Here is an 11,988-nt window from a genome sequence, read left to right as displayed (position 1 = left end):
GCCTAAAGAAGGGTAGGTCTTGACTAAGGGGACTTGAGCTCCCTGCCCTAAAGGAGAGATGTGACTTCAGGTTACTTTTTTTTTTTTAAGTTAATTTTTTCCCCCATTTATTTTTGAGAGAGAGCAGAAGCAGGGGAGGGGCAGAGAGAGAGAGGGAGAGAGAGAGAGGATCCCCAGCAGTATTTGCACCGTCAGCACAGAGCCCAATGTGGGGCTTGAACTCACAAACCGTGAGATGATAACCTGAGTCAAAACCAGGAGTTGGATGCTCAACCGACTGAGCCCCAGTTACTTTTATTCTAAGTTCCATATTTACCAAGCAGTCTTCAGACCATGAGGAAAAGATCAGCCAGTCAAGTCAATTCAACCATTCCAGGGCCTCAGAATGTCTGTTATTCTTCATTTGAATCCATACATTGATTGGCATTTGGTTTATATGTCCCTTGGCCTCTGTGTGAACTTAGTTAATAAGTGTTTGAGAGGTGGGTCCCCTTGCAGTTGGCCAGCCTGAAAGTGTAAGGCCCAGATCTGGGTTCTTCTTTTAATTCAGCAATTAAGTACTGCCTAGGGGGACCTATGGAAAAGGGGTAGGAGACGAGAGAGCAGGGGCTGGAAGCTAGCTCCGCCAAGGAAAGACTACCCTTGTCTTATTGTTGACTTCCCTGTTGCATCAGGAAAATTGCATCCAGGAAAATTATATTCTCAGCACAAGGCAGAAAGTGTTAAACTGTAGTTGAGCGATGCAGGCTTGGAGTGCTCTAGATCACCATGGTAAGATTATTGTGGGAAGTTAAAGGATGGTGCCACGAGAAGGTTGGTAGGACTTGCCAGGTGAATGTGGTTTCAGCAGATGGAGAGGTCAGAGGTGGAGAAGTACACTCCCCTCCAGAGCTGATGTAACATATATAGTCATATGATCCCTTAGCTGTTAAGCCAAGGTAAAAACGTTGTGGCAGGAGAGGGAGTGGTAGGACCCAGAGAAAAGTAAGGATAAGCAACTATTCATTCAACAGTTTGTTTATTCAACATTTATTGAGTACCCTGTACCAGACATTGAGCTGGGTCCTATGGATACAGAAATGAACAAAACAAACAAAAGCCCTACCTTTAAAAAGTTTATAGGCCAATGAGGAGAGAGAGAAAAAGAGTATGAAAGAAAGGAAGGAAAGAAGAAAGGGAAGGAGGGAGGGAGGAAGGAAGGATGGTATAGTATGTCAGATGAGCTGTGGAGAAAATTAAAACAAGTGGTGGGGAGGTAGGAGGATATGATGAGGCGTTTTTCTCCAAAGTTTAAATGAATTATGTGCAAGTTAATATAAAGATACAAAGACACACAGTCTTTGATCATATTCTGTGAGTTGGGAGCCAACCAGGTTGTGGCCCAGGAGATAAGGTTTGTCTGTGAATATGACTCACTGCTGAAGAAGTAAGTCAAGGTCTCTGAGTGGAGCATTTTCTTCTGAAAGCCAGAAAATCCAGGTGAGATGATAGAGGGAAATGGAATTGCTCCCCAGACCCCTAAATAGAAACACTTTGGTTCTAAGAAAAGTGTTGGCCTAGTGAACTATAATAGAGCTAAGCAGGGAAGAGGAAAGAGCTGGAGAAGCACCTTCTCAGCTACTTCTGCCCAGAGGGTGGGGCGTGGGGAGGAAAGGAAGTCAGGCCTTGAGAGATGTGGCTGGGTGGCTGTGGAATATGATGAGACCATATGTGTGTCCCCAGGAGGTTCCCTGTTCACAGGTGCAGGCATGAGTGACAGTGAAACCCACCCACCTTGTGCTCCACAGCACTATTTTCTGAACCTAGAATTTCAGAACTATAAAGTTCATCCTACTCCTTGGTGCCCAAGATGAAACTGGGACACAAAAATATTGGCATTCTGAAGACAATAGTAGAAGGAAGTAGAAGTTGGTGGTTGAGGAAGGAAAGATCAAATGTGGGACAGTATGAGTTCTAGTGTTAACAAATAGTACCCATTGGAACAAGGGTGAGAGATGTACAACAGGTTCTCAAAAGTCTGCACCAACCTGCAAGACTTCGGAGTCTGTGGTCACCTATATTCCCTTTGAAGCTGGGGAAATGAGGGTCGGGATAAGGCTGGTAGTAAATTTGGTCCAAGGCTCTTTAAGACAAGACCCTGTCTGCTCAAAATCTGTGCATGAGGCCTTCCCCAGGCCAGATTCCTTGAATCAGTTCATGTCTCCATATTCCCATGCTCCTCTTGCCTGGAAACAAAAACAAACTACCTCTCAGTAATTGGAATGAGTGATCTTCATACCTGCTTTTGAGGTTTTTTTTTTTTGTTTTGTTTTTTGTTTATTTTTGAGAGAATAAGCAGGGGAGGGGCAGAAAGAGAGGGAGACACAAAATCTGAAGCAGTCTCCAGCTCTGAGCTGTCAGCACAGAGCCTGATGCAGGGCTCGAATTCATGAGCTGTGAGATCATGACCTGAGCCGAAGTCAGTCACCCAACTGACTGAGCCACTCAGGCACCCGAGCTCTCCTTTTAAGCTGACAGATTTCTGAGAGCCTCAAGGACACAATCTTGCAGTTTCACATCTGCCGGTTATCTTATGTTTTTCAGTGACAAAACTGTGTTTTGAGCCAGGATGTCCTGACAGGAAACCTGGTAATATAATGCTCCTTCTTCCTGCTGATGTGTTCTGTGTGGATATGTGGAAGCCACATAGCTTCTTGATGCTTTTTACAGTGTATGGTGCTCATTATCCTCAACCTGGTTGGGGTTTTCCTCTGAGAATAACCCAATACAGAATGAATCTCATGGTATCACTCCTGGTGATGCTGTACATGTGTAATAAGGAGTGGGTATGCAGTCTCCATGGGGCCTTCTGCTCTGAGTTCCTAGTGAATTTAGCAACGCTGGATGGTAGTGTTCTGGCCCAGCACGCTCAGGGGATGTATGTGGTATGGTTCTAGACACCTGAATCCCTGCCAAGCTCAGCATCGCTGGGAATGTCTTGCTTTTAGACTCACATCTGATTTAAGCAGAACCTTTCATTGAACACATCTGGCATACATACATCTCAAATTTCCTGCACATTAGCGAAAGAATTCCAGCTAATGAAAGCTGGAAACTGAAAGCTATGACACTGTTACGACTAAATTAACACCCTGAAAAGGTTAGTGAGTCTTATATGGATTACATTACCTAGAGTTCAACCTCTGGCTGTGATCTTTGCAATAGAAAAGGTATTTCCCCAATACTCTAAAAAAGGAGAAAACTGTTCATATAAATCATATTTCTGACAACAGCTAACCACGAAAATGCCCATAACTCAGTGATATAGTTGATACCTTGCAAATGGCTTTAAAGAACAAAACTAGTGAGTCCCGACACATCTATGAGCTGATGGTGTCCTAACAGGGTTATTAGAGATCGGTGGCAAGAACTGAGTCTCATGTTTGTTTCTATCCCCAGCACAGGGCCTCAGACAGCCATGGATACACATTAGGTGTCGATTAACAGTCACTGAATTACTAAATGGAAATTTACTGGGGCTCTCTGCATTGTTAGACTTCACACACAAATAGACCTGCCCTGTGGGATCCTTAGCAAGAGCAGATATTTTATGAGAGCTGTCACTCGACTTGATTGGTTAGACAAAGTGAAACCAAGCGATTGTGTTTTAAAACCAAATATATTTACTCTGCTAAATTTTACAACTGGAATGTTCTACTCTGGGTGGAGAGTTGTACAAAATGACCTCTAATTTGAGGTTTGTAGGTTTAGGAAAATGCAGATTTTTTTTTTTTTTTTTTTTAAGGCACTGAGATGAACCCAGCAGGGCGAGCTGGCAGGAAGTCAGACTGCGGTCCTTGCCTGCAAGGATGACACAGGCCAAAGGAGAGAAGGAAAACAACAAGGCAGCCAGCACTACTAAAGCATTTTGCAAAGTTCTGCAGAGCTTTCCAGGTTTTTCTGGAAAAAGGAAGAAAAGAGAGTAAAGGGCAAGAAGAGGATTGGTTAACAGCTGGCTTCAGAAATGCTGACTAGTGTATTTGCCTACTGGTTTTATTTTTCTAAGTCAGGGATAAGGAAAGAGTGTGGTTGGTCTGGCACTGCTTGCTAGCACGGCAGTCTCTCCTGGTCTGTGTGCTGATGCTGTTGTCAGCACCACTAGAGGAGTCTCATTGAAAAGGGGATGCACACTGCCCTCCAAGGATGTCTGAGGTGTGTGGAAGAGTAGAAAAGAGTAGAAAAACAAAAGAGCTATGTTTGATTATCTTTTGCTTTTAAAAGGTTTATATGTTTACTTTTGAATAGGTAATTTGACTCCATGACTCAAAACTAAAAATATATATATATAAAGGTATAGAGTGAAGAGTATCTGTCATGTTCCTATGCCTCATCTGCCCATTTCCCCCACCCCAAATAGATAACCCTGTATTTAGGTTTTTGTTTATCCTTCTAATGTTGTTTTCATGTATATACAAGCTGAAACAAAGATATACTCTTTATTGCATTTTAACTTTAATGGTACCATGTTATACACACCTTCTGCACTTTGTTGGTTTTTTCTGCCCACTTAACACTGTATTTTCGAAACATGTCCTTATCAATATGGAGAGACCATTGTCATTTTTATTTTTATGGTTATAGAGTTTTACAGTGTATGGATATGCTGTAATTTAATTGGTTCCCACTGAGGGACATTTAGGTTATTTCAAAATTACAAATTAGGGCATGGACCTTAAAGACAGATGTCCTTTCTGGGGCTCCTGGGTGGCTCAGTTGGTTAAGTGTCCACCTCTTGATATCGGCTCAGGTCATGATCTCATTGTTGGTGGGATCGAGCCCTACATGGGGCTCCATGCTTACAGTGAGGAGCCTGCTTGGGATCCCTCTCTCTCTCTCTCTCCCTCTCTCTCTCTCTCTCTCTCTCTCTCTCTCTCTCTCTCAAATAAACATTAAAAAAAAAAAAAAAAGACCAATGTGCTTTCAAATCCTAGTCCTGATGTTAATAGATGATTGACTTTGGGCTTCATTGCTCATCTGTAAAATGGGAATTATTTTATATTTTTATTACCTGTCCCATAACATCGCTGTGAAAGATTGAATAATATAATATACAATGAACTTAAGAGATAGTAGGTGCTCGGTGAAAACAATGTACCTTGCAACTAGGCATGCTAAAACATGTTCTTGAAAAAGAAGACATGTTGATTGTTCCTATTGAAACAGAGAGCAATCATATACATTTAAGTACATCTTTTTAGAATCAGTGCATGTTTGTTTTAAAAAGACCAGGTAATTAAAAAGAAAAATATAAATTACCTATGTATGGTTTTACCACTCAAAACTGCTAACTTTTGATCTCTTTGCATTGCTCCGGTTTCCATAGTCACATTATCCCCTCTTCTGAGTGTCAGATCCTCTGCCTCTCTGTTATAAGTGTGCCTTTGATGGCATTTAGGCTCACTCAGATAATCCAGGATAGTTCCCTCATTTAAAAATCCTTAATTTAATCACTTCTGCAAGGACCTTTTTTCCAAATAAGGTAACATTTACACATCCCGGAGATGGAGACATGGATATCTTTTGGTGGGACCATTTTTCAGTTTACCACAGGGAAAAATTGACATCTTTACCATTGTGACTTATTTATATATATTTTTTATATTTAATGTTATTTATTTATTTTGAGAGAGTGTGTATACAAGCAGGGGAGGGGTAGAGAGAGAGGGAGAGAGAGAATCCCAAGCAGGCTCCTCACTATCAGCACGGAGCCTCACGTGGGGTTTGGTCCCACCAACCATGAGATCATGACCTGAGCTGTAATCAAGAGCCAGACACTTAATCAACTAAGACACCCAGGCGCCCTTGCAACTGTGATTTATAATAAGAAGTATATATTTGGTCTTTATCCCATTTCTTTTTCCTTTCTTTTTTTTGGGGGGCGGGTCTTTATCCCATTTCTAAAACCCTTTAACTTTCCTAAGTGATAAGAGTGGGAAAGTTGTCTTGGCTAAAGACACTGAGGTGGCTGCTGTTGGAGAGGACACTAAATGAGCCAGCCTGGTGCTTTCCTGCCCCACTCCAGCCCTCCTCTTTTGGCTCATGTAGTTACCAGCGTTTGGGTGCTGAGCCCTTCCCTCTGAGTCAGGAAAGAACCATTTCTCATCCTTTGTCTGACTAAAGTGCGGGACCTGTGTTGGTTTCTTTTAATGCTGGATTTCCAGTGAGTGGGGGAGGAAGGGGAAACCCATGTGTAGAATCTGGCTTTACGTGGAATGCGGCAGGTTGGCCCCTAAACTTTAACTAAAGGCATTCTTAGCACTGGCTTCATATGTAAGTATCCTTTTCCAAATGTTCAGAAGGCTGTAGGCTTACCCTCTAAGGCAGAGGCCTGGAAGTACCCCTGAAGAGAGGCAATTTGTGATGTAGTAAAAGAGTTTAAAGGAAGGGAGGGAAAAAGGGTGAGACCCCACCTCTAGCCTGTACCTAACCACATCCTCTCTCCCATTCAAGCCCCTGAACAGTTCGAGGAACTTTCTAGAAGTACATGCAGGGAGACAGAATGGGGTCACTGTGGTAAGACTGGCTGGCCACCCACAAAGATCCCCCTGGTGTCAACTCACCTCAGAGCTTAGTCTGGCCCTCAGCCTTGCCTGGCTCAAGACCTGATTTATTAACACACAAAGAGTGGATCAGTTCTCCGGGGGCTGACTCATTAACCCAGCTCTCAGACACTGATGTACGTGCAGCGTTAGTATTTTGATCTCCTAACCAATGTGTTTTTTTCTCTCAGTTTCCTCTTACCCTCTAACCCCTCCCTCCCTTTGAGATGGCCTGTACTGTGAGGCATCTTTTGTCTCAAGGCACCACTGTACAGCACAATGCAGGGAACAGAAGACGAAGGACTTAGACAAGTCTGATTAGTCCCCACCCCCCACGCCCACTGGGTCAAGTTTTCCCAGACTGGGATATGGATGCTGTCTCAGGGCAGGGCAGTGGCACCTGGCACCTCAGAGGGTCTGCACTTGTCCTTCAAGTGTCCCCATACCTAAGAGCACAACAATAAATAGCAAATAAAAAACACCATGAGAGACTGAGAGAGCAACTGCAGAACGTAAACAGCCTTTTCCCTTTTATGAAAAAAGAGGCCCCACACTTTGATTTCACACTGAGCCCCACAAATTACGTAGCTGACCCTGCTGGCAGATAAGGCATTCCCAAAGGAGTTAGCCAGAAGTCTAAGAATATTCTGGGGGTATTATGGCTTAAGTAAGAAGGTAAGTCAGCCCTGCCCAAATTTGGAACAATGTTGGGACTATTTCAAGCCTTGAAAAATGTCAACACTAGTTTTGAAGGACTATTAGCAAAGCAAATGTGAAGTGACTGCACATGTGATAAGGCAGAAAACTCAAACTTGCTAGGTATGCTTTGGCTGTCCAGCTTCATTTGGAATAGGAAAAAGGTGGGCAGAATAGGCTGTCTGGGTAGTACCCCACCCCCCACCCTTTGAAGCAAGAACTCAGCTTGTCTATCCTGATAATCTGCAATCAGATCTGACTATCAAAACTTCAGAAAATCTTGATTTGAAAAGAAATTTGATCTCTTCACACTTTCTTCAATATTAGGTGCTGCAAAATTATGGTCGTTGGCAATTTATTACTCAACAATGGTCTCATGTGTTTATTTTTATTCAGTTCCTAGGAGAATTGAACTTACATCAAATGGGTCTTTGTTAAAAAAAAATCACTTTATTTTTTAAAAAAAATTTTTAACATTTATTAATTTTTGAGAGACAGAGAGAGACACAGTGTGGGTGGGGGAGGAGCAGAGAGAGAGGGAGACCCAGAATCCGAAGCAGGCTCCAGGCTCTGAGCTGTCAGCACAGAGCCCAACATGGGGCTCAAACTCACTGACTGTGAGATCATAACCTGAGCTGGAGTCAGTCACCCAACTGACTGAACCACCCAGGTGCCCCCCCCAAAAAATCACTTTAGATGTTTGTCTCCTTTTTTGAATTTCCCATTCATATTCCCCATTTTCTTATTTATTTGCAAGCACTTCCTACATATTAAAAACAATGTTTGTTATATGTGTTGCAAATAGGTTTTCCCAATTTGTCCATTGTCTTTTAACTTTGTCCCCCTGGAATGTCTCCAAGCCATAACATCTAATGGAAGTGAATGAGGTCATACTAACAGTAATACTGAAATCTCATTATTTCAAATTAATAATCACCTTATTTACCACTAATAATTATCAACACTTAGTGAGCATGTACTAAATGCTTCACATACCATTAGTCCTCACAATTAGCCTACAGAGGGGGGCTTTGTCAGTTCCACTTTGTAAGTGAAGAAACAGATAAGAGAGGGTAAGTAATTTGTCCAATCACACAGCCTAGTAAGGAATGGAATATGGATCTTGATCCCAAACCTGTCTGATACCTATGTCCCAGGTTCCAACCCTGCACTGTCCAATATAGTAGCCATAAATGGCTGTTGAGCACTTGAAATGTGGCTAACCTGATCTGAAAGACAAGTATGAAGGGCATCTGGGTGGCTCAGTCAGTTAAGCATCCAACTTCCACTCAGGTCATGATCTCATGGTCTGTGAGTTTGAGCCCCACATTGGGCTCTGCTGACAGCACAAAGTCTGGAGCCTGCTTTGTATTCTGTGTCTTCCTCTCTCTCTGCCCCTCCCCTGCTCTCTCTCTCAAAAATAATAAATAAACATAAAAAAAAAAAGACCAAGTATGAAAAAAAGAATGGGAGATATCTTATTAAAGTTGATTATATGTTGAAACAATAATATATTGGATACATTGTGCTAAGTTAAGAATTTTAGTGTTTCTTTTTATTTTTAATTAACTAATTTATTTTTTATTTTAGAGCAATTGGGCCAGTGGGGAAGAGGGGCAGAGGGAGAGACAGAAACCCAAGCAGGCTCCATGCTCAGTGGGACTTGATCCCATGACCCTGAGATCATGATGTGAGCCAAAATCAAGAGTCCCACACTCAACCAACTGAGACACCAATGTGCCCCTCTTTTTATTTTTTTAATGTGGCTACCAGAATATTTTATTTTTTTATTACTATTTTTTTATTTTTGAGAGTGAGCGCGAGGGAGGGGCAGAGAGAGGCGGAAACAGAGGATCTCAAGTGGGCTCCATGCTGATAGCAGTGAGCCTGATACGGGGCTCTAACTCATGAACTGTGAGCTTAAGTTGGACACTCAACTGACTGAGCCACCCAGGTGCCTGCTACTAGAAAATTTTAAATATGAACCACAGGACAGTTCCACTTTCCTATACTGTTGTTCTTTAGGAGGGTGAAGGCAGTCTTCATGGTCCCTTGAGTCTTTCCCAGTTATCATAGTATTGGCCTTTCTATTTGTTAAACTAAAACCTCTAGTTTTGTTTTGTTTACATGAACTAAAATAATCCCAGGACCTCACTTTCTTTTTTAAGTTATTCATTTATTTAGAGAGAGCAGGGGAGGGGCAGAAAGCAGGGGAGAGAGAGTCCCAAGCAGGCTCCACACTGTCAGTGCAGAGCCCAGTGTGAGGCTGGAACTAACAGTGAGATCATGACCTGAGCAGAGATGGAGTCCAATGCTTAACTGACCGATTGAACCACCCAGGCGTCCCAGGACCTCTTTCTTGAACGTTCTCAGTTCCCGCCACTCTTTTTCATACAACCAGGCTTTACTAACTTGTTATCCGCATCTGGATAGTCTCCAGTGCGTGGCTTTGTCCCTTTGCAAATACAAAGGTGAATGTCCCCAAATTAATAGAAAGTAGAATGGTGGTTGCCAGTGGTTGGGGGGATCATTGTTTAATGGGTACACAGTTTCAGTTGGATGTTGGGAACATTCTGGAGATCGATAGTGGCCATGGTTGCACAACCATGTGAATGTACTTAGTGCTACTGAACTGTACACTTAAATTTGGTTGCAATGATAAATTTTGTTATGTACATTGTATGTACAATGTAAAAAAAAAATGTTCACATATTACAACATGGACGGACCCTGTAAACATGCTAAGCAAAATAAACCTGATAACAAAGTATAAATACTGTAGGATTTAAATTCCATGAGATACCTACGAAGAGATGGAAAGTAGATCTGAGATTACCGGTAGCTGAGTCGGGGAGGCGAGGAGCAAATGGCGGCTCAGACGAGAGACGAGGGAGTGGGGGCCGTGGGAGTGCGCCGGCGGCGGCCGGGAGAGGGGGTGCAGACAGAAGGCCCGCCGGTGGTGCGTGCCAGCCCCTGCGCTCCCCGCCCGGGCGCACGCGTCTTTGTGTGGATGGAGGGCATCAGTAGCCCAGCAGGCGGCGAGGCGTGCGGAGCGGCCGGGGCGGGGAGCGCCGGCCGTGAGGCGGGACGAGACCTGGGCGGCCGGCAGGGGCTGCGGCCGGGCGGTGGGGGAAGGGCAGCGAGGCGAGCAACTCGTTGGGCCGTCCCCGCCCCACCCCCCAAGCCGCCGCTGCCCGGTGCGCTAGGCGCCTGCCCCGCTTTCTCCCCACCCTCCGTTAACAAAGAGCTCGGGGGAAGCTCGCACCGAGGTACGCGCGCCGAGCGGACATCCTCGGACTGGAAGTATAGCCACCGGCGGCGAAGCCGGAGGTGCCCCTGGTCCGGTGCCGCTTGGCCTGCGCCCGGATCAGCCCTGCCTCACGGTCTTTACCTGCGACCTTGGCGCCCTACGTAGCTTTTTTGTTTTTTATTTTGCACTTCCTCGTTTTACTCTGCAAGTGTTAAGGATTTTCCCCCTCTCTCCTTCTGCTTCCGCCATCCCAATTTTGGCCAGCGTATTTACCCCCATGCTCACGTAAAACTACGGGGGCGCGCGCGCGCACACACACACACGCGCGCACACACACACACACACACACACACACTCACAGTGTTTCCTTTTGTTTTCTAAGATGGCATCGCATAGCATACTACACTGGCATCTTGCTTTTCTAGCACACCTTGGAAACCCGAAGTCCTGTCCGGGTTTACTCTACTAATGGCTGAATATTGAGGCACGGCGTGAAGGCGCCTCAGCTCATCTAATAATTATGTTGTTCATGTCCTTTTCTTTGTTTACTGTGTTTACCACCATAAACGTGGCTGCCTGGAATATTCAGCCCCCGACGCCGGAACAATTCCCATTTACACCAGTAAGGTCTGAGAACTCGTTCTTTTCAGGCCCACGAGCATTCTGCAGAGCATTCTGCAGGTCCGACGAGTGTAAATATCACTACATCAACGCCTGCTTTCGGCCGAGATGGAATCCTGGCAGCGCCCTCTCCATTTTCCTCGCCGCCTCCTCACCATTTTCCACCCGCCACCACAGAAGGCCCTTTCTCCTCCGTTGTTGCGAGAGCTTCCTCTGGGCCCTGGGCCTCTCTCCTCCCACTCCGGGCCTTGTTCCACCTAACCCCTCCCCCTCACATTTTCAGTTTCATCTTCTGAAGGTGCTTTAAGGAGAACTTGCCACTCCCTTCTGTTATTGCCCTATTTCTTTCCTAACATTTACTACACAACTTGAAAGACTTTTTCGAATTAGTTTGCTATTCAATATTATGTGCCCATGGTTCATAATCTAAAAGTGTAATATAAAAAGAGAGACAGCTGGCCCTTGCCTACGAACCACCTATTTTACCCCTACCCTCCGGGCCAGGAGTGACATCACTTGTGTATTTTCCCAAAATATATATATTTCGCATATATATATATATATATATATATATATATATATATATATATACACATATGAGATAGATATTTCACAAACAGCAGAAGCATGGGTGCAGATGCTCTGCAATGGCGCACAACTTCTTGGAAGTCTACCTGCTCTCTCTGGCTCCTCACCAACTTCTTACCACTCCTGCCCTTCTGCCCTTCTGACACCACTGAAGCTGCTTTCTCTCAGGAGCTGAAAACCTATGTCTAGTCCCTTCTTCTGTGTTGCCTCCCGTATTTGATCAGGTACCAGCGCTAATGGTGCAACCTTTGCAAT

General features: G+C 44.3%; 1 long non-coding RNA gene across 1 annotated transcript; it reads right to left on the bottom strand.

Moving 5' to 3' along the window:
• Window positions 1-1,001: 1,001 nt before the first annotated feature.
• Window positions 1,002-11,657, bottom strand: LOC122496963. Its single transcript, XR_006300999.1, has 2 exons — window positions 10,082-11,657; window positions 1,002-2,225 (listed from the first exon to the last, which is right to left on the bottom strand). It is a non-coding gene; the product is annotated as an uncharacterized LOC122496963 (long non-coding RNA).
• Window positions 11,658-11,988: the final 331 nt, after the last annotated feature.

The sequence above is a fragment of the Prionailurus bengalensis genome, chromosome A3 (assembly GCF_016509475.1).
Source record: "Prionailurus bengalensis isolate Pbe53 chromosome A3, Fcat_Pben_1.1_paternal_pri, whole genome shotgun sequence".
NCBI lineage: Eukaryota > Metazoa > Chordata > Mammalia > Carnivora > Felidae > Prionailurus > Prionailurus bengalensis.
This window is presented reverse-complemented; position numbering and strand designations above follow the sequence as displayed.